Source organism: Spermophilus citellus, assembly GCF_964194105.1.
Source record: "Spermophilus citellus genome assembly, chromosome: X".
In the NCBI taxonomy this organism is placed as follows: domain Eukaryota; kingdom Metazoa; phylum Chordata; class Mammalia; order Rodentia; family Sciuridae; genus Spermophilus; species Spermophilus citellus.
In genome coordinates, this window is record NC_138190.1 from 55,211,868 (window position 1) to 55,234,555 (window position 22,688).

The following is a 22,688-nucleotide window of genomic DNA, read 5'->3' on the forward strand; positions in this document are numbered from 1 at the left end:
GTTTTCTCCTATATTGATAGATGTATTTGGAACTCTAAATCCAACACGGTTTGTGCTAGCTTCTTGAAACTTGACACAGTAAAGTAGTTTCACATTCTATCTCTATGTTTTGTTTCCTCTTGATGTAGCCCTAAGCAGTGACTGGCGAGAAACACTTTCATGGAAAGGGGTTGCCAAGCTTCCAAAAATTACGAATCTCCAGAAATCTCAGCAAATATTTTTTCACCCAAACTAGATGATACTTTCAGGTAATGATCAGTACACTAAGGCGACTTGGTTCCCCAAATTTCGTTCTTCTATGTTGAAGCGTTCATTTCCAGTAACAGTTTGAATTTTTAGGTTTCACTCTGTTTTCTCCTATATTGATAGATGTATTTGGAACTCTAAATCCAACACGGTTTGTGCTAGCTTCTTGAAACTTGACACAGTAATGTAGTTTCACATTCTATCTCTATGTTTTGTTTCCTCTTGATGTAGCCCTAAGCAGTGACTGGCGAGAAACACTTTCATGGAAAGGGGTTGCCAAGCTTCCAACAATTACGAAACTCCAGAAATCTCAGCAAATATTTTTTCACCCAAACTGGATGATACTTTCAGGTAATGATCAGTACACGAAGGCGACTTGGTTCCCCAAATTTCGTTCTTCTATGTTGAAGCGTTCATTTCCAGTAACAGTTTGAATTTTTAGGTTTCACTCTGTTTTCTCCTATATTGATAGATGTATTTGGAACTCTAAATCCAACACGGTTTGTGCTAGCTTCTTGAAACTTGACACAGTAAAGTAGTTTCACATTCTATCTCTATGTTTTGTTTCCTATTGATGTAGCCCTAAGCAGTGACTGGCGAGAAACACTTTCATGGAAAGGGGTTGCCAAGCTTCCAAAAATTACGAAACTCCAGAAATCTCAGCAAATATTTTTTCACCCAAACTGCATGATACTTTCAGGTAATGATCAGTACGCGAAGGCGACTTGGTTCCCCAAATTTCGTTCTTCTATGTTGAAGCGTTCATTTCCAGTAACAGTTTGAATTTTTAGGTTTCACTCTGTTTTCTCCTATATTGATAAATGTATTTGGAACTCTAAATCCAAGACGGTTTGTGCTAGCTTCTTGAAACTTGACACAGTAAAGTAGTTTCACGTTCTATCTCTATGTTTTATTTCCTCTTGATGTAGCCCTAAGCAGTGACTGGCGAGAAACACTTTCATGGAAAGGGGTTGCCAAGCTTCCAAAAATTACGAATCTCCAGAAATCTCAGCAAATATTTTTTCACCCAAACTATATGATACTTTCAGGTAATGATCAGTACACTAAGGCGACTTGGTTCCCCAAATTTCGTTCTTCTATGTTGAAGCGTTCATTTCCAGTAACAGTTTGAATTTTTAGGTTTCACTCTGTTTTCTCCTATATTGATAGATGTATTTGGAACTCTAAATCCAACACGGTTTGTGCTAGCTTCTTGAAACTTGACACAGTAAAGTAGTTTCACATTCTATCTCTATGTTTTGTTTCCTCTTGATGTAGCCCTAAGCAGTGACTGGCGAGAAACACTTTCATGGAAAGAGGTTGCCAAGCTTCCAAAAATTACGAAACTCCAGAAATCTCAGCAAATATTTTTTCACCAAAACTGCATGATACTTTCAGGTAATGATCAGTACACGAAGGCGACTTGGTTCCCCAAATTTCGTTCTTCTATGTTGAAGCGTTCATTTCCAGTAACAGTTTGAATTTTTAGGTTTCACTCTGTTTTCTCCTATATTGATAAATGTATTTGGAACTCTAAATCCAACACGGTTTGTGCTAGCTTCTTGAAACTTGACACAGTAAAGTAGTTTCACGTTCTATCTCTATGTTTTGTTTCCTCTTGATGTAGCCCTAAGCAGTGACTGGCGAGAAACAATTTCATGGAAAGGGGTTGCCAAGCTTCCAAAAATTACGAATCTCCAGAAATCTCAGCAAATATTTTTTCACCCAAACTAGATGATACTTTCAGGTAATGATCAGTACACTAAGGCGACTTGGTTCCCCAAATTTCGTTCTTCTATGTTGAAGCGTTCATTTCCAGTAACAGTTTGAATTTTTAGGTTTCACTCTGTTTTCTCCTATATTGATAGATGTATTTGGAACTCTAAATCCAACACGGTTTGTGCTAGCTTCTTGAAACTTGACACAGTAAAGTAGTTTCACATTCTATCTCTATGTTTTGTTTCCTCTTGATGTAGCCCTAAGCAGTGACTGGCGAGAAACACTTTCATGGAAAGGGGTTGCCAAGCTTCCAAAAATTACGAATCTCCAGAAATCTCAGCAAATATTTTTTCACCCAAACTGCATGATACTTTCAGGTAATGATCAGTACACGAAGGCGACTTGGTTCCCCAAATTTCGTTCTTCTATGTTGAAGCGTTCATTTCCAGTAACAGTTTGAATTTTTAGGTTTCACTCTGTTTTCTCCTATATTGATAGATGTATTTGGAACTCTAAATCCAACACGGTTTGTGCTAGCTTCTTGAAACTTGACACAGTAAAGTAGATTCACATTCTATCTCTATGTTTTGTTTCCTCTTGATGTAGCCCTAAGCAGTGACTGGCGAGAAACACTTTCATGGAAAGGGGTTGCCAAGCTTCCAAAAATTACAAAACTCCAGAAATCTCAGCAAATATTTTTTCACCCAAACTGCATGATACTTTCAGGTAATGATCAGTACACGAAGGCGACTTGGTTCCCCAAATTTCGTTCTTCTATGTTGAAGCGTTCATTTCCAGTAACAGTTTGAATTTTTAGGTTTCACTCTGTTTTCTCCTATATTGATAAATGTATTTGGAACTCTAAATCCAAGACGGTTTGTGCTAGCTTCTTGAAACTTGACACAGTAAAGTAGTTTCACGTTCTATCTCTATGTTTTATTTCCTCTTGATGTAGCCCTAAGCAGTGACTGGCGAGAAACACTTTCATGGAAAGGGGTTGCCAAGCTTCCAAAAATTACGAATCTCCAGAAATCTCAGCAAATATTTTTTCACCCAAACTAGATGATACTTTCAGGTAATGATCAGTACACTAAGGCGACTTGGTTCCCCAAATTTCGTTCTTCTATGTTGAAGCGTTCATTTCCAGTAACAGTTTGAATTTTTAGGTTTCACTCTGTTTTCTCCTATATTGATAGATGTATTTGGAACTCTAAATCCAACACGGTTTGTGCTAGCTTCTTGAAACTTGACACAGTAAAGTAGTTTCACATTCTATCTCTATGTTTTGTTTCCTCTTGATGTAGCCCTAAGCAGTGACTGGCGAGAAACACTTTCATGGAAAGGGGTTGCCAAGCTTCCAAAAATTACGAATCTCCAGAAATCTCAGCAAATATTTTTTCACCCAAACTGCATGATACTTTCAGGTAATGATCAGTACACGAAGGCGACTTGGTTCCCCAAATTTCGTTCTTCTATGTTGAAGCGTTCATTTCCAGTAACAGTTTGAATTTTTAGGTTTCACTCTGTTTTCTCCTATATTGATAGATGTATTTGGAACTCTAAATCCAACACGGTTTGTGCTAGCTTCTTGAAACTTGACACAGTAAAGTAGTTTCACATTCTATCTCTATGTTTTGTTTCCTCTTGATGTAGCCCTAAGCAGTGACTGGCGAGAAACACTTTCATGGAAAGGGGTTGCCAAGCTTCCAAAAATTACGAATCTCCAGAAATCTCAGGAAATATTTTTTCACCCAAACTAGATGATACTTTCAGGTAATGATCAGTACACTAAGGCGACTTGGTTCCCCAAATTTCGTTCTTCTATGTTGAAGCGTTCATTTCCAGTAACAGTTTGAATTTTTAGGTTTCACTCTGTTTTCTCCTATATTGATAGATGTATTTGGAACTCTAAATCCAACACGGTTTGTGCTAGCTTCTTGAAACTTGACACAGTAATGTAGTTTCACATTCTATCTCTATGTTTTGTTTCCTCTTGATGTAGCCCTAAGCAGTGACTGGCGAGAAACACTTTCATGGAAAGGGGTTGCCAAGCTTCCAACAATTACGAAACTCCAGAAATCTCAGCAAATATTTTTTCACCCAAACTGGATGATACTTTCAGGTAATGATCAGTACACGAAGGCGACTTGGTTCCCCAAATTTCGTTCTTCTATGTTGAAGCGTTCATTTCCAGTAACAGTTTGAATTTTTAGGTTTCACTCTGTTTTCTCCTATATTGATAAATGTATTTGGAACTCTAAATCCAACACGGTTTGTGCTAGCTTCTTGAAACTTGACACAGTAATGTAGTTTCACATTCTATCTCTATGTTTTGTTTCCTCTTGATGTAGCCCTAAGCAGTGACTGGCGAGAAACACTTTCATGGAAAGGGGTTGCCAAGCTTCCAACAATTACGAAACTCCAGAAATCTCAGCAAATATTTTTTCACCCAAACTGGATGATACTTTCAGGTAATGATCAGTACACGAAGGCGACTTGGTTCCCCAAATTTCGTTCTTCTATGTTGAAGCGTTCATTTCCAGTAACAGTTTGAATTTTTAGGTTTCACTCTGTTTTCTCCTATATTGATAGATGTATTTGGAACTCTAAATCCAACACGGTTTGTGCTAGCTTCTTGAAACTTGACACAGTAAAGTAGTTTCACAGTCTATCTCTATGTTTTGTTTCCTATTGATGTAGCCCTAAGCAGTGACTGGCGAGAAACACTTTCATGGAAAGGGGTTGCCAAGCTTCCAAAAATTACGAAACTCCAGAAATCTCAGCAAATATTTTTTCACCCAAACTGCATGATACTTTCAGGTAATGATCAGTACACGAAGGCGACTTGGTTCCCCAAATTTCGTTCTTCTATGTTGAAGCGTTCATTTCCAGTAACAGTTTGAATTTTTAGGTTTCACTCTGTTTTCTCCTATATTGATAAATGTATTTGGAACTCTAAATCCAAGACGGTTTGTGCTAGCTTCTTGAAACTTGACACAGTAAAGTAGTTTCACGTTCTATCTCTATGTTTTATTTCCTCTTGATGTAGCCCTAAGCAGTGACTGGCGAGAAACACTTTCATGGAAAGGGGTTGCCAAGCTTCCAAAAATTACGAATCTCCAGAAATCTCAGCAAATATTTTTTCACCCAAACTAGATGATACTTTCAGGTAATGATCAGTAAACTAAGGCGACTTGGTTCCCCAAATTTCGTTCTTCTATGTTGAAGCGTTCATTTCCAGTAACAGTTTGAATTTTTAGGTTTCACTCTGTTTTCTCCTATATTGATAGATGTATTTGGAACTCTAAATCCAACACGGTTTGTGCTAGCTTCTTGAAACTTGACACAGTAAAGTAGTTTCACATTCTATCTCTATGTTTTGTTTCCTCTTGATGTAGCCCTAAGCAGTGACTGGCGAGAAACACTTTCATGGAAAGGGGTTGCCAAGCTTCCAAAAATTACGAATCTCCAGAAATCTCAGCAAATATTTTTTCACCCAAACTGCATGATACTTTCAGGTAATGATCAGTACACGAAGGCGACTTGGTTCCCCAAATTTCGTTCTTCTATGTTGAAGCGTTCATTTCCAGTAACAGTTTGAATTTTTAGGTTTCACTCTGTTTTCTCCTATATTGATAGATGTATTTGGAACTCTAAATCCAACACGGTTTGTGCTAGCTTCTTGAAACTTGACACAGTAAAGTAGTTTCACATTCTATCTCTATGTTTTGTTTCCTCTTGATGTAGCCCTAAGCAGTGACTGGCGAGAAACACTTTCATGGAAAGGGGTTGCCAAGCTTCCAAAAATTACGAATCTCCAGAAATCTCAGCAAATATTTTTTCACCCAAACTGCATGATACTTTCAGGTAATGATCAGTACACGAAGGCGACTTGGTTCCCCAAATTTCGTTCTTCTATGTTGAAGCGTTCATTTCTAGTAACAGTTTGAATTTTTAGGTTTCACTCTGTTTTCTCCTATATTGATAGATGTATTTGGAACTCTAAATCCAACACGGTTTGTGCTAGCTTCTTGAAACTTGACACAGTAAAGTAGTTTCACATTCTATCTCTATGTTTTGTTTCCTCTTGATGTAGCCCTAAGCAGTGACTGGCGAGAAACACTTTCATGGAAAGGGGTTGCCAAGCTTCCAAAAATTACGAATCTCCAGAAATCTCAGCAAATATTTTTTCACCCAAACTAGATGATACTTTCAGGTAATGATCAGTACACTAAGGCGACTTGGTTCCCCAAATTTCGTTCTTCTATGTTGAAGCGTTCATTTCCAGTAACAGTTTGAATTTTTAGGTTTCACTCTGTTTTCTCCTATATTGATAGATGTATTTGGAACTCTAAATCCAACACGGTTTGTGCTAGCTTCTTGAAACTTGACACAGTAATGTAGTTCCACATTCTATCTCTATGTTTTGTTTCCTCTTGATGTAGCCCTAAGCAGTGACTGGCGAGAAACACTTTCATGGAAAGGGGTTGCCAAGCTTCCAAAAATTACGAATCTCCAGAAATCTCAGCAAATATTTTTTCACCCAAACTAGATGATACTTTCAGGTAATGATCAGTACACTAAGGCGACTTGGTTCCCCAAATTTCGTTCTTCTATGTTGAAGCGTTCATTTCCAGTAACAGTTTGAATTTTTAGGTTTCACTCTGTTTTCTCCTATATTGATAGATGTATTTGGAACTCTAAATCCAACACGGTTTGTGCTAGCTTCTTGAAACTTGACACAGTAAAGTAGTTTCACATTCTATCTCTATGTTTTGTTTCCTCTTGATGTAGCCCTAAGCAGTGACTGGCGAGAAACACTTTCATGGAAAGGGGTTGCCAAGCTTCCAAAAATTACGAATCTCCAGAAATCTCAGCAAATATTTTTTCACCCAAACTGCATGATACTTTCAGGTAATGATCAGTACACGAAGGCGACTTGGTTCCCCAAATTTCGTTCTTCTATGTTGAAGCGTTCATTTCCAGTAACAGTTTGAATTTTTAGGTTTCACTCTGTTTTCTCCTATATTGATAGATGTATTTGGAACTCTAAATCCAACACGGTTTGTGCTAGCTTCTTGAAACTTGACACAGTAAAGTAGTTTCACATTCTATCTCTATGTTTTGTTTCCTCTTGATGTAGCCCTAAGCAGTGACTGGCGAGAAACACTTTCATGGAAAGGGGTTGCCAAGCTTCCAAAAATTACAAAACTCCAGAAATCTCAGCAAATATTTTTTCACCCAAACTGCATGATACTTTCAGGTAATGATCAGTACACGAAGGCGACTTGGTTCCCCAAATTTCGTTCTTCTATGTTGAAGCGTTCATTTCCAGTAACAGTTTGCATTTTTAGGTTTCACTCTGTTTTCTCCTATATTGATAAATGTATTTGGAACTCTAAATCCAAGACGGTTTGTGCTAGCTTCTTGAAACTTGACACAGTAAAGTAGTTTCACGTTCTATCTCTATGTTTTATTTCCTCTTGATGTAGCCCTAAGCAGTGACTGGCGAGAAACACTTTCATGGAAAGGGGTTGCCAAGCTTCCAAAAATTACGAATCTCCAGAAATCTCAGCAAATATTTTTTCGACCAAACTAGATGATACTTTCAGGTAATGATCAGTACACTAAGGCGACTTGGTTCCCCAAATTTCGTTCTTCTATGTTGAAGCGTTCATTTCCAGTAACAGTTTGAATTTTTAGGTTTCACTCTGTTTTCTCCTATATTGATAGATGTATTTGGAACTCTAAATCCAACACGGTTTGTGCTAGCTTCTTGAAACTTGACACAGTAATGTAGTTTCACATTCTATCTCTATGTTTTGTTTCCTCTTGATGTAGCCCTAAGCAGTGACTGGCGAGAAACACTTTCATGGAAAGGGGTTGCCAAGCTTCCAACAATTACGAAACTCCAGAAATCTCAGCAAATATTTTTTCACCCAAACTGCATGATACTTTCAGGTAATGATCAGTACACGAAGGCGACTTGGTTCCCCAAATTTCGTTCTTCTATGTTGAAGCGTTCATTTCCAGTAACAGTTTGAATTTTTAGGTTTCACTCTGTTTTCTCCTATATTGATAAATGTATTTGGAACTCTAAATCCAAGACGGTTTGTGCTAGCTTCTTGAAACTTGACACAGTAAAGTAGTTTCACGTTCTATCTCTATGTTTTATTTCCTCTTGATGTAGCCCTAAGCAGTGACTGGCGAGAAACACTTTCATGGAAAGGGGTTGCCAAGCTTCCAAAAATTACGAATCTCCAGAAATCTCAGCAAATATTTTTTCACCCAAACTAGATGATACTTTCAGGTAATGATCAGTACACTAAGGCGACTTGGTTCCCCAAATTTCGTTCTTCTATGTTGAAGCGTTCATTTCCAGTAACAGTTTGAATTTTTAGGTTTCACTCTGTTTTCTCCTATATTGATAGATGTATTTGGAACTCTAAATCCAACACGGTTTGTGCTAGCTTCTTGAAACTTTACACAGTAATGTAGTTTCACATTCTATCTCTATGTTTTGTTTCCTCTTGATGTAGCCCTAAGCAGTGACTGGCGAGAAACACTTTCATGGAAAGGGGTTGCCAAGCTTCCAAAAATTACGAATCTCCAGAAATCTCAGCAAATATTTTTTCACCCAAACTAGATGATACTTTCAGGTAATGATCAGTACACTAAGGCGACTTGGTTCCCCAAATTTCGTTCTTCTATGTTGAAGCGTTCATTTCCAGTAACAGTTTGAATTTTTAGGTTTCACTCTGTTTTCTCCTATATTGATAGATGTATTTGGAACTCTAAATCCAACACGGTTTGTGCTAGCTTCTTGAAACTTGACACAGTAATGTAGTTTCACATTCTATCTCTATGTTTTGTTTCCTCTTGATGTAGCCCTAAGCAGTGACTGGCGAGAAACACTTTCATGGAAAGGGGTTGCCAAGCTTCCAAAAATTACGAATCTCCAGAAATCTCAGCAAATATTTTTTCACCCAAACTAGATGATACTTTCAGGTAATGATCAGTACACTAAGGCGACTTGGTTCCCCAAATTTCGTTCTTCTATGTTGAAGCGTTCATTTCCAGTAACAGTTTGAATTTTTAGGTTTCACTCTGTTTTCTCCTATATTGATAGATGTATTTGGAACTCTAAATCCAACACGGTTTGTGCTAGCTTCTTGAAACTTGACACAGTAAAGTAGTTTCACATTCTATCTCTATGTTTTGTTTCCTCTTGATGTAGCCCTAAGCAGTGACTGGCGAGAAACACTTTCATGGAAAGGGGTTGCCAAGCTTCCAAAAATTACGAATCTCCAGAAATCTCAGCAAATATTTTTTCACCCAAACTGCATGATACTTTCAGGTAATGATCAGTACACGAAGGCGACTTGGTTCCCCAAATTTCGTTCTTCTATGTTGAAGCGTTCATTTCCAGTAACAGTTTGAATTTTTAGGTTTCACTCTGTTTTCTCCTATATTGATAGATGTATTTGGAACTCTAAATCCAACACGGTTTGTGCTAGCTTCTTGAAACTTGACACAGTAAAGTAGTTTCACATTCTATCTCTATGTTTTGTTTCCTCTTGATGTAGCCCTAAGCAGTGACTGGCGAGAAACACTTTCATGGAAAGGGGTTGCCAAGCTTCCAAAAATTACAAAACTCCAGAAATCTCAGCAAATATTTTTTCACCCAAACTGCATGATACTTTCAGGTAATGATCAGTACACGAAGGCGACTTGGTTCCCCAAATTTCGTTCTTCTATGTTGAAGCGTTCATTTCCAGTAACAGTTTGAATTTTTAGGTTTCACTCTGTTTTCTCCTATATTGATAAATATATTTGGAACTCTAAATCCAAGACGGTTTGTGCTAGCTTCTTGAAACTTGACACAGTAAAGTAGTTTCACGTTCTATCTCTATGTTTTATTTCCTCTTGATGTAGCCCTAAGCAGTGACTGGCGAGAAACACTTTCATGGAAAGGGGTTGCCAAGCTTCCAAAAATTACGAATCTCCAGAAATCTCAGCAAATATTTTTTCGACCAAACTAGATGATACTTTCAGATAATGATCAGTACACTAAGGCGACTTGGTTCCCCAAATTTCGTTCTTCTATGTTGAAGCGTTCATTTCCAGTAACAGTTTGAATTTTTAGGTTTCACTCTGTTTTCTCCTATATTGATAGATGTATTTGGAACTCTAAATCCAACACGGTTTGTGCTAGCTTCTTGAAACTTGACACAGTAATGTAGTTTCACATTCTATCTCTATGTTTTGTTTCCTCTTGATGTAGCCCTAAGCAGTGACTGGCGAGAAACACTTTCATGGAAAGGGGTTGCCAAGCTTCCAACAATTACGAAACTCCAGAAATCTCAGCAAATATTTTTTCACCCAAACTGGATGATACTTTCAGGTAATGATCAGTACACGAAGGCGACTTGGTTCCCCAAATTTCGTTCTTCTATGTTGAAGCGTTCATTTCCAGTAACAGTTTGAATTTTTAGGTTTCACTCTGTTTTCTCCTATATTGATAGATGTATTTGGAACTCTAAATCCAACACGGTTTGTGCTAGCTTCTTGAAACTTGACACAGTAAAGTAGTTTCACATTCTATCTCTATGTTTTGTTTCCTCTTGATGTAGCCCTAAGCAGTGACTGGCGAGAAACACTTTCATGGAAAGGGGTTGCCAAGCTTCCAAAAATTACGAAACTCCAGAAATCTCAGCAAATATTTTTTCACCCAAACTGCATGATACTTTCAGGTAATGATCAGTACACGAAGGCGACTTGGTTCCCCAAATTTCGTTCTTCTATGTTGAAGCGTTCATTTCCAGTAACAGTTTGAATTTTTAGGTTTCACTCTGTTTTCTCCTATATTGATAGATGTATTTGGAACTCTAAATCCAACACGGTTTGTGCTAGCTTCTTGAAACTTGACACAGTAAAGTAGTTTCACATTCTATCTCTATGTTTTGTTTCCTCTTGATGTAGCCCTAAGCAGTGACTGGCGAGAAACACTTTCATGGAAAGAGGTTGCCAAGCTTCCAAAAATTACGAAACTCCAGAAATCTCAGCAAATATTTTTTCACCAAAACTGCATGATACTTTCAGGTAATGATCAGTACACGAAGGCGACTTGGTTCCCCAAATTTCGTTCTTCTATGTTGAAGCGTTCATTTCCAGTAACAGTTTGAATTTTTAGGTTTCACTCTGTTTTCTCCTATATTGATAAATGTATTTGGAACTCTAAATCCAAGACGGTTTGTGCTAGCTTCTTGAAACTTGACACAGTAAAGTAGTTTCACGTTCTATCTCTATGTTTTGTTTCCTCTTGATGTAGCCCTAAGCAGTGACTGGCGAGAAACACTTTCATGGAAAGGGGTTGCCAAGCTTCCAAAAATTACGAATCTCCAGAAATCTCAGCAAATATTTTTTCACCCAAACTAGATGATACTTTCAGGTAATGATCAGTACACTAAGGCGACTTGGTTCCCCAAATTTCGTTCTTCTATGTTGAAGCGTTCATTTCCAGTAACAGTTTGAATTTTTAGGTTTCACTCTGTTTTCTCCTATATTGATAGATGTATTTGGAACTCTAAATCCAACACGGTTTGTGCTAGCTTCTTGAAACTTGACACAGAAAAGTAGTTTCACATTCTATCTCTATGTTTTGTTTCCTCTTGATGTAGCCCTAAGCAGTGACTGGCGAGAAACACTTTCATGGAAAGGGGTTGCCAAGCTTCCAAAAATTACGAATCTCCAGAAATCTCAGCAAATATTTTTTCACCCAAACTGCATGATACTTTCAGGTAATGATCAGTACACGAAGGCGACTTGGTTCCCCAAATTTCGTTCTTCTATGTTGAAGCGTTCATTTCCAGTAACAGTTTGAATTTTTAGGTTTCACTCTGTTTTCTCCTATATTGATAAATGTATTTGGAACTCTAAATCCAAGACGGTTTGTGCTAGCTTCTTGAAACTTGACACAGTAAAGTAGTTTCACGTTCTATCTCTATGTTTTATTTCCTCTTGATGTAGCCCTAAGCAGTGACTGGCGAGAAACACTTTCATGGAAAGGGGTTGCCAAGCTTCCAAAAATTACGAATCTCCAGAAATCTCAGCAAATATTTTTTCACCCAAACTAGATGATACTTTCAGGTAATGATCAGTACACTAAGGCGACTTGGTTCCCCAAATTTCGTTCTTCTATGTTGAAGCGTTCATTTCCAGTAACAGTTTGAATTTTTAGGTTTCACTCTGTTTTCTCCTATATTGATAGATGTATTTGGAACTCTAAATCCAACACGGTTTGTGCTAGCTTCTTGAAACTTGACACAGTAAAGTAGTTTCACATTCTATCTCTATGTTTTGTTTCCTCTTGATGTAGCCCTAAGCAGTGACTGGCGAGAAACACTTTCATGGAAAGGGGTTGCCAAGCTTCCAAAAATTACAAAACTCCAGAAATCTCAGCAAATATTTTTTCACCCAAACTGCATGATACTTTCAGGTAATGATCAGTACACGAAGGCGACTTGGTTCCCCAAATTTCGTTCTTCTATGTTGAAGCGTTCATTTCCAGTAACAGTTTGAATTTTTAGGTTTCACTCTGTTTTCTCCTATATTGATAAATGTATTTGGAACTCTAAATCCAAGACGGTTAGTGCTAGCTTCTTGAAACTTGACACAGTAAAGTAGTTTCACGTTCTATCTCTATGTTTTGTTTCCTCTTGATGTAGCCCTAAGCAGTGACTGGCGAGAAACACTTTCATGGAAAGGGGTTGCCAAGCTTCCAAAAATTACGAATCTCCAGAAATCTCAGCAAATATTTTTTCACCCAAACTAGATGATACTTTCAGGTAATGATCAGTACACTAAGGCGACTTGGTTCCCCAAATTTCGTTCTTCTATGTTGAAGCGTTCATTTCCAGTAACAGTTTGAATTTTTAGGTTTCACTCTGTTTTCTCCTATATTGATAGATGTATTTGGAACTCTAAATCCAACACGGTTTGTGCTAGCTTCTTGAAACTTGACACAGTAATGTAGTTTCACATTCTATCTCTATGTTTTGTTTCCTCTTGATGTAGCCCTAAGCAGTGACTGGCGAGAAACACTTTCATGGAAAGGGGTTGCCAAGCTTCCAACAATTACGAAACTCCAGAAATCTCAGCAAATATTTTTTCACCCAAACTGCATGATACTTTCAGGTAATGATCAGTACACGAAGGCGACTTGGTTCCCCAAATTTCGTTCTTCTATGTTGAAGCATTCATTTCCAGTAACAGTTTGAATTTTTAGGTTTCACTCTGTTTTCTCCTATATTGATAAATGTATTTGGAACTCTAAATCCAAGACAGTTTGTGCTAGCTTCTTGAAACTTGACACAGTAAAGTAGTTTCACGTTCTATCTCTATGTTTTATTTCCTCTTGATGTAGCCCTAAGCAGTGACTGGCGAGAAACACTTTCATGGAAAGGGGTTGCCAAGCTTCCAAAAATTACGAATCTCCAGAAATCTCAGCAAATATTTTTTCACCCAAACTAGATGATACTTTCAGGTAATGATCAGTACACTAAGGCGACTTGGTTCCCCAAATTTCGTTCTTCTATGTTGAAGCGTTCATTTCCAGTAACAGTTTGAATTTTTAGGTTTCACTCTGTTTTCTCCTATATTGATAGATGTATTTGGAACTCTAAATCCAACACGGTTTGTGCTAGCTTCTTGAAACTTGACACAGTAATGTAGTTTCACATTCTATCTCTATGTTTTGTTTCCTCTTGATGTAGCCCTAAGCAGTGACTGGCGAGAAACACTTTCATGGAAAGGGGTTGCCAAGCTTCCAAAAATTACGAATCTCCAGAAATCTCAGCAAATATTTTTTCACCCAAACTAGATGATACTTTCAGGTAATGATCAGTACACTAAGGCGACTTGGTTCCCCAAATTTCGTTCTTCTATGTTGAAGCGTTCATTTCCAGTAACAGTTTGAATTTTTAGGTTTCACTCTGTTTTCTCCTATATTGATAGATGTATTTGGAACTCTAAATCCAACACGGTTTGTGCTAGCTTCTTGAAACTTGACACAGTAATGTAGTTTCACATTCTATCTCTATGTTTTGTTTCCTCTTGATGTAGCCCTAAGCAGTGACTGGCGAGAAACACTTTCATGGAAAGGGGTTGCCAAGCTTCCAAAAATTACGAATCTCCAGAAATCTCAGCAAATATTTTTTCACCCAAACTAGATGATACTTTCAGGTAATGATCAGTACACGAAGGCGACTTGGTTCCCCAAATTTCGTTCTTCTATGTTGAAGCGTTCATTTCCAGTAACAGTTTGAATTTTTAGGTTTCACTCTGTTTTCTCCTATATTGATAGATGTATTTGGAACTCTAAATCCAACACGGTTTGTGCTAGCTTCTTGAAACTTGACACAGTAAAGTAGTTTCACATTCTATCTCTATGTTTTGTTTCCTCTTGATGTAGCCCTAAGCAGTGACTGGCGAGAAACACTTTCATGGAAAGAGGTTGCCAAGCTTCCAAAAATTACGAAACTCCAGAAATCTCAGCAAATATTTTTTCACCAAAACTGCATGATACTTTCAGGTAATGATCAGTACACGAAGGCGACTTGGTTCCCCAAATTTCGTTCTTCTATGTTGAAGCGTTCATTTCCAGTAACAGTTTGAATTTTTAGGTTTCACTCTGTTTTCTCCTATATTGATAAATGTATTTGGAACTCTAAATCCAAGACGGTTTGTGCTAGCTTCTTGAAACTTGACACAGTAAAGTAGTTTCACGTTCTATCTCTATGTTTTGTTTCCTCTTGATGTAGCCCTAAGCAGTGACTGGCGAGAAACACTTTCATGGAAAGGGGTTGCCAAGCTTCCAAAAATTACGAATCTCCAGAAATCTCAGCAAATATTTTTTCACCCAAACTAGATGATACTTTCAGGTAATGATCAGTACACTAAGGCGACTTGGTTCCCCAAATTTCCTTCTTCTATGTTGAAGCGTTCATTTCCAGTAACAGTTTGAATTTTTAGGTTTCACTCTGTTTTCTCCTATATTGATAGATGTATTTGGAACTCTAAATCCAACACGGTTTGTGCTAGCTTCTTGAAACTTGACACAGAAAAGTAGTTTCACATTCTATCTCTATGTTTTGTTTCCTCTTGATGTAGCCCTAAGCAGTGACTGGCGAGAAACACTTTCATGGAAAGGGGTTGCCAAGCTTCCAAAAATTACGAATCTCCAGAAATCTCAGCAAATATTTTTTCACCCAAACTGCATGATACTTTCAGGTAATGATCAGTACACGAAGGCGACTTGGTTCCCCAAATTTCGTTCTTCTATGTTGAAGCGTTCATTTCCAGTAACAGTTTGAATTTTTAGGTTTCACTCTGTTTTCTCCTATATTGATAAATGTATTTGGAACTCTAAATCCAAGACGGTTTGTGCTAGCTTCTTGAAACTTGACACAGTAAAGTAGTTTCACGTTCTATCTCTATGTTTTATTTCCTCTTGATGTAGCCCTAAGCAGTGACTGGCGAGAAACACTTTCATGGAAAGGGGTTGCCAAGCTTCCAAAAATTACGAATCTCCAGAAATCTCAGCAAATATTTTTTCACCCAAACTAGATGATACTTTCAGGTAATGATCAGTACACTAAGGCGACTTGGTTCCCCAAATTTCGTTCTTCTATGTTGAAGCGTTCATTTCCAGTAACAGTTTGAATTTTTAGGTTTCACTCTGTTTTCTCCTATATTGATAGATGTATTTGGAACTCTAAATCCAACACGGTTTGTGCTAGCTTCTTGAAACTTGACACAGTAATGTAGTTTCACATTCTATCTCTATGTTTTGTTTCCTCTTGATGTAGCCCTAAGCAGTGACTGGCGAGAAACACTTTCATGGAAAGGGGTTGCCAAGCTTCCAAAAATTACGAATCTCCAGAAATCTCAGCAAATATTTTTTCACCCAAACTAGATGATACTTTCAGGTAATGATCAGTACACTAAGGCGACTTGGTTCCCCAAATTTCGTTCTTCTATGTTGAAGCGTTCATTTCCAGTAACAGTTTGAATTTTTAGGTTTCACTCTGTTTTCTCCTATATTGATAGATGTATTTGGAACTCTAAATCCAACACGGTTTGTGCTAGCTTCTTGAAACTTGACACAGTAATGTAGTTTCACATTCTATCTCTATGTTTTGTTTCCTCTTGATGTAGCCCTAAGCAGTGACTGGCGAGAAACACTTTCATGGAAAGGGGTTGCCAAGCTTCCAAAAATTACGAATCTCCAGAAATCTCAGCAAATATTTTTTCACCCAAACTAGATGATACTTTCAGGTAATGATCAGTACACGAAGGCGACTTGGTTCCCCAAATTTCGTTCTTCTATGTTGAAGCGTTCATTTCCAGTAACAGTTTGAATTTTTAGGTTTCACTCTGTTTTCTCCTATATTGATAAATGTATTTGGAACTCTAAATCCAAGACGGTTTGTGCTAGCTTCTTGAAACTTGACACAGTAAAGTAGTTTCACGTTCTATCTCTATGTTTTATTTCCTCTTGATGTAGCCCTAAGCAGTGACTGGCGAGAAACACTTTCATGGAAAGGGGTTGCCAAGCTTCCAAAAATTACGAATCTCCAGAAATCTCAGCAAATATTTTTTCACCCAAACTAGATGATACTTTCAGGTAATGATCAGTACACTAAGGCGACTTGGTTCCCCAAATTTCGTTCTTCTATGTTGAAGCGTTCATTTCCAGTAACAGTTTGAATTTTTAGGTTTCACTCTGTTTTCTCCTATATTGATAGATGTATTTGGAACTCTAAATCCAACACGGTTTGTGCTAGCTTCTTGAAACTTGACACAGTAAAGTAGTTTCACATTCTATCTCTATGTTTTGTTTCCTCTTGATGTAGCCCTAAGCAGTGACTGGCGAGAAACACTTTCATGGAAAGGGGTTGCCAAGCTTCCAAAAATTACAAAACTCCAGAAATCTCAGCAAATATTTTTTCACCCAAACTGCATGATACTTTCAGGTAATGATCAGTACACGAAGGCGACTTGGTTCCCCAAATTTCGTTCTTCTATGTTGAAGCGTTCATTTCCAGTAACAGTTTGAATTTTTAGGTTTCACTCTGTTTTCTCCTATATTGATAAATGTATTTGGAACTCTAAATCCAAGACGGTTAGTGCTAGCTTCTTGAAACTTGACACAGTAAAGTAGTTTCACGTTCTATCTCTATGTTTTGTTTCCTCTTGATGTAGCCCTAAGCAGTGACTGGCGAGAAACACTTTCATGGAAAGGGGTTGCCAAGCTTCCAAAAATTACGAATCTCCAGAAATCTCAGCAAATATTTTTTCACCCAAACTAGATGATACTTTCAGGTAATGATCAGTACACTAAGGCGACTTGGTTCCCCAAATTTCGTTCTTCTATGTTGAAGCGTTCATTTCCAGTAACAGTTTGAATTTTTAGGTTTCACTCTGTTTTCTCCTATATTGATAGATGTATTTGGAACTCTAAATCCAACACGGTTTGTGCTAGCTTCTTGAAACTTGACACAGTAATGTAGTTTCACATTCTATCTCTATGTTTTGTTTCCTCTTGATGTAGCCCTAAGCAGTGACTGGCGAGAAACACTTTCATGGAAAGGGGTTGCCAAGCTTCCAACAATTACGAAACTCCAGAAATCTCAGCAAATATTTTTTCACCCAAACTGCATGATACTTTCAGGTAATGATCAGTACACGAAGGCGACTTGGTTCCCCAAATTTCGTTCTTCTATGTTGAAGCATTCATTTCCAGTAACAGTTTGAATTTTTAGGTTTCACTCTGTTTTCTCCTATATTGATAAATGTATTTGGAACTCTAAATCCAAGACAGTTTGTGCTAGCTTCTTGAAACTTGACACAGTAAAGTAGTTTCACGTTCTATCTCTATGTTTTATTTCCTCTTGATGTAGCCCTAAGCAGTGACTGGCGAGAAACACTTTCATGGAAAGGGGTTGCCAAGCTTCCAAAAATTACGAATCTCCAGAAATCTCAGCAAATATTTTTTCACCCAAACTAGATGATACTTTCAGGTAATGATCAGTACACTAAGGCGACTTGGTTCCCCAAATTTCGTTCTTCTATGTTGAAGCGTTCATTTCCAGTAACAGTTTGAATTTTTAGGTTTCACTCTGTTTTCTCCTATATTGATAGATGTATTTGGAACTCTAAATCCAACACGGTTTGTGCTAGCTTCTTGAAACTTGACACAGTAAAGTAGTTTCACATTCTATCTCTATGTTTTGTTTCCTCTTGATGTAGCCCTAAGCAGTGACTGGCGAGAAACACTTTCATGGAAAGAGGTTGCCAAACTTCCAACAATTACGAAACTCCAGAAATCTCAGCAAATATTTTTTCACCAAAACTGCATGATACTTTCAGGTAATGATCAGTACACGAAGGCGACTTGGTTCCCCAAATTTCGTTCTTCTATGTTGAAGCGTTCATTTCCAGTAACAGTTTGAATTTTTAGGTTTCACTCTGTTTTCTCCTATATTGATAAATGTATTTTGAACTCTAAATCCAAGACGGTTAGTGCTAGCTTCTTGAAACTTGACACAGTAAAGTAGTTTCACGTTCTATCTCTATGTTTTGTTTCCTCTTGATGTAGCCCTAAGCAGTGACTGGCGAGAAACACTTTCATGGAAAGGGGTTGCCAAGCTTCCAAAAATTACGAATCTCCAGAAATCTCAGCAAATATTTTTTCACCCAAACTAGATGATACTTTCAGGTAATGATCAGTACACTAAGGCGACTTGGTTCCCCAAATTTCGTTCTTCTATGTTGAAGCGTTCATTTCCAGTAACAGTTTGAATTTTTAGGTTTCACTCAGTTTTCTCCTATATTGATAGATGTATTTGGAACTCTAAATCCAACACGGTTTGTGCTAGCTTCTTGAAACTTGACACAGTAAAGTAGTTTCACATTCTATCTCTATGTTTTGTTTCCTCTTGATGTAGCCCTAAGCAGTGACTGGCGAGAAACACTTTCATGGAAAGGGGTTGCCAAGCTTCCAAAAATTACGAATCTCCAGAAATCTCAGCAAATATTTTTTCACCCAAACTGCATGATACTTTCAGGTAATGATCAGTACACGAAGGCGACTTGGTTCCCCAAATTTCGTTCTTCTATGTTGAAGCGTTCATTTCCAGTAACAGTTTGAATTTTTAGGTTTCACTCTGTTTTCTCCTATATTGATAGATGTATTTGGAACTCTAAATCCAACACGGTTTGTGCTAGCTTCTTGAAACTTGACACAGTAATGTAGTTCCACATTCTATCTCTATGTTTTGTTTCCTCTTGATGTAGCCCTAAGCAGTGACTGGCGAGAAACACTTTCATGGAAAGGGGTTGCCAAGCTTCCAAAAATTACGAATCTCCAGAAATCTCAGCAAATATTTTTTCACCCAAACTAGATGATACTTTCAGGTAATGATCAGTACACTAAGGCGACTTGGTTCCCCAAATTTCGTTCTTCTATGTTGAAGCGTTCATTTCCAGTAACAGTTTGAATTTTTAGGTTTCACTCTGTTTTCTCCTATATTGATAGATGTATTTGGAACTCTAAATCCAACACGGTTTGTGCTAGCTTCTTGAAACTTGACACAGTAATGTAGTTTCACATTCTATCTCTGTTTTGTTTCCTCTTGATGTAGCCCTAAGCAGTGACTGGCGAGAAACACTTTCATGGAAAGGGGTTGCCAAGCTTCCAAAAATTACGAATCTCCAGAAATCTCAGCAAATATTTTTTCGACCAAACTAGATGATACTTTCAGGTAATGATCAGTACACTAAGGCGACTTGGTTCCCCAAATTTCGTTCTTCTATGTTGAAGCGTTCATTTCCAGTAACAGTTTGAATTTTTAGGTTTCACTCTGTTTTCTCCTATATTGATAGATGTATTTGGAACTCTGAATCCAACACGGTTTGTGCTAGCTTCTTGAAACTTGACACAGTAATGTAGTTTCACATTCTATCTCTATGTTTTGTTTCCTCTTGATGTAGCCCTAAGCAGTGACTGGCGAGAAACACTTTCATGGAAAGGGGTTGCCAAGCTTCCAACAATTACGAAACTCCAGAAATCTCAGCAAATATTTTTTCACCCAAACTGCATGATACTTTCAGGTAATGATCAGTACACGAAGGCGACTTGGTTCCCCAAATTTCGTTCTTCTATGTTGAAGCGTTCATTTCCAGTAACAGTTTGAATTTTTAGGTTTCACTCTGTTTTCTCCTATATTGATAGATGTATTTGGAACTCTAAATCCAAGACGGTTTGTGCTAGCTTCTTGAAACTTGACACAGTAAAGTAGTTTCACGTTCTATCTCTATGTTTTATTTCCTCTTGATGTAGCCCTAAGCAGTGACTGGCGAGAAACACTTTCATGGAAAGGGGTTGCCAAGCTTCCAAAAATTACGAATCTCCAGAAATCTCAGCAAATATTTTTTCACCCAAACTAGATGATACTTTCAGGTAATGATCAGTACACTAAGGCGACTTGGTTCCCCAAATTTCGTTCTTCTATGTTGAAGCGTTCATTTCCAGTAACAGTTTGAATTTTTAGGTTTCACTCTGTTTTCTCCTATATTGATAGATGTATTTGGAACTCTAAATCCAACACGGTTTGTGCTAGCTTCTTGAAACTTGACACAGTAAAGTAGTTTCACATTCTATCTCTATGTTTTGTTTCCTCTTGATGTAGCCCTAAGCAGTGACTGGCGAGAAACACTTTCATGGAAAGAGGTTGCCAAGCTTCCAAAAATTACGAAACTCCAGAAATCTCAGCAAATATTTTTTCACCAAAACTGCATGATACTTTCAGGTAATGATCAGTACACGAAGGCGACTTGGTTCCCCAAATTTCGTTCTTCTATGTTGAAGCGTTCATTTCCAGTAACAGTTTGAATTTTTAGGTTTCACTCTGTTTTCTCCTATATTGATAAATGTATTTGGAACTCTAAATCCAAGACGGTTTGTGCTAGCTTCTTGAAACTTGACACAGTAAAGTAGTTTCACGTTCTATCTCTATGTTTTGTTTCCTCTTGATGTAGCCCTAAGCAGTGACTGGCGAGAAACACTTTCATGGAAAGGGGTTGCCAAGCTTCCAAAAATTACGAATCTCCAGAAATCTCAGCAAATATTTTTTCACCCAAACTAGATGATACTTTCAGGTAATGATCAGTACACTAAGGCGACTTGGTTCCCCAAATTTCCTTCTTCTATGTTGAAGCGTTCATTTCCAGTAACAGTTTGAATTTTTAGGTTTCACTCTGTTTTCTCCTATATTGATAGATGTATTTGGAACTCTAAATCCAACACGGTTTGTGCTAGCTTCTTGAAACTTGACACAGTAAAGTAGTTTCACATTCTATCTCTATGTTTTGTTTCCTCTTGATGTAGCCCTAAGCAGTGACTGGCGAGAAACACTTTCATGGAAAGGGGTTGCCAAGCTTCCAAAAATTACGAATCCCCAGAAATCTCAGCAAATATTTTTTCACCCAAACTGCATGATACTTTCAGGTAATGATCAGTACACGAAGGCGACTTGGTTCCCCAAATTTCGTTCTTCTATGTTGAAGCGTTCATTTCCAGTAACAGTTTGAATTTTTAGGTTTCACTCTGTTTTCTCCTATATTGATAAATGTATTTGGAACTCTAAATCCAAGACGGTTTGTGCTAGCTTCTTGAAACTTGACACAGTAAAGTAGTTTCACGTTCTATCTCTATGTTTTATTTCCTCTTGATGTAGCCCTAAGCAGTGACTGGCGAGAAACACTTTCATGGAAAGGGGTTGCCAAGCTTCCAAAAATTACGAATCTCCAGAAATCTCAGCAAATATTTTTTCGACCAAACTAGATGATACTTTCAGGTAATGATCAGTACACTAAGGCGACTTGGTTCCCCAAATTTCGTTCTTCTATGTTGAAGCGTTCATTTCCAGTAACAGTTTGAATTTTTAGGTTTCACTCTGTTTTCTCCTATATTGATAGATGTATTTGGAACTCTAAATCCAACACGGTTTGTGCTAGCTTCTTAAAACTTGACACAGTAATGTAGTTTCACATTCTATCTCTATGTTTTGTTTCCTCTTGATGTAGCCCTAAGCAGTGACTGGCGAGAAACACTTTCATGGAAAGGGGTTGCCAAGCTTCCAACAATTACGAAACTCCAGAAATCTCAGCAAATATTTTTTCACCCAAACTGGATGATACTTTCAGGTAATGATCAGTACACGAAGGCGACTTGGTTCCCCAAATTTCGTTCTTCTATGTTGAAGCGTTCATTTCCAGTAACAGTTTGAATTTTTAGGTTTCACTCTGTTTTCTCCTATATTGATAGATGTATTTGGAACTCTAAATCCAACACGGTTTGTGCTAGCTTCTTGAAACTTGACACAGTAAAGTAGTTTCACATTCTATCTCTATGTTTTGTTTCCTATTGATGTAGCCCTAAGCAGTGACTGGCGAGAAACACTTTCATGGAAAGGGGTTGCCAAGCTTCCAAAAATTACGAAACTCCAGAAATCTCAGCAAATATTTTTTCACCCAAACTGCATGATACTTTCAGGTAATGATCAGTACGCGAAGGCGACTTGGTTCCCCAAATTTCGTTCTTCTATGTTGAAGCGTTCATTTCCAGTAACAGTTTGAATTTTTAGGTTTCACTCTGTTTT